We start from the raw sequence: 648 nt of genomic DNA, 5'->3' as shown, positions 1-648 counted from the left end.
TGCTGAAAAGCTGACTGCGTGTGCTGTGTTAGAGATTAGATCATGCAATCCCTAACAGATGCTCTTAGGGTCTTTGAAATAGCAAATCTGAAGTTTCAAACTGCATGTGTTTTTCATCTAAAATGCTGAAGGAGTTACACTGCTTCTGTTAATTTCACACATTTTTCACATATGGTTCCTTCATTTCAATGTGTTACAAGCTAGTTGCCTACAAATCACTCAGTTTGCTATTCCAATCAATAATTAGGAGCTATGAAGAGCCCTCGAGTGTCCAATTTCATTTGATGACATACATTGCACTCTGATCCTATCATAAGAAAGTCTCTTTCTTTTTTGATGGCTTTAATATCACCTTTTTAAGATCAGGCTTGCAAACTCAGCCCTCAAGGGGCTTTTTATATCTTTTGTCACCAGATGAAGAATATCTCCTTGGTTATGACCTTGAGGTCAGTACAGACAGAATATATGTGTGTTTGTATGTCTGTGTTTGTACGTGGGGAAACAGGGAAGCGGGTAGAAGAGTTTACCTGGAAGTGAGAACGACACACATTTTGATGAATTATATTTAAAAAGAATACAGTGAAATAGTTAACGTTAGCATAAAACAAAAAATAAGTTTGCATAATCGTACTGTAATAGAGTAACATG

This window comes from Propithecus coquereli, unplaced genomic scaffold (genome assembly GCF_000956105.1).
Source record: "Propithecus coquereli isolate 6110/MARCELLA unplaced genomic scaffold, Pcoq_1.0 Scaffold297, whole genome shotgun sequence".
Taxonomy (NCBI): domain Eukaryota; kingdom Metazoa; phylum Chordata; class Mammalia; order Primates; family Indriidae; genus Propithecus; species Propithecus coquereli.
This window is presented reverse-complemented; position numbering follows the sequence as displayed.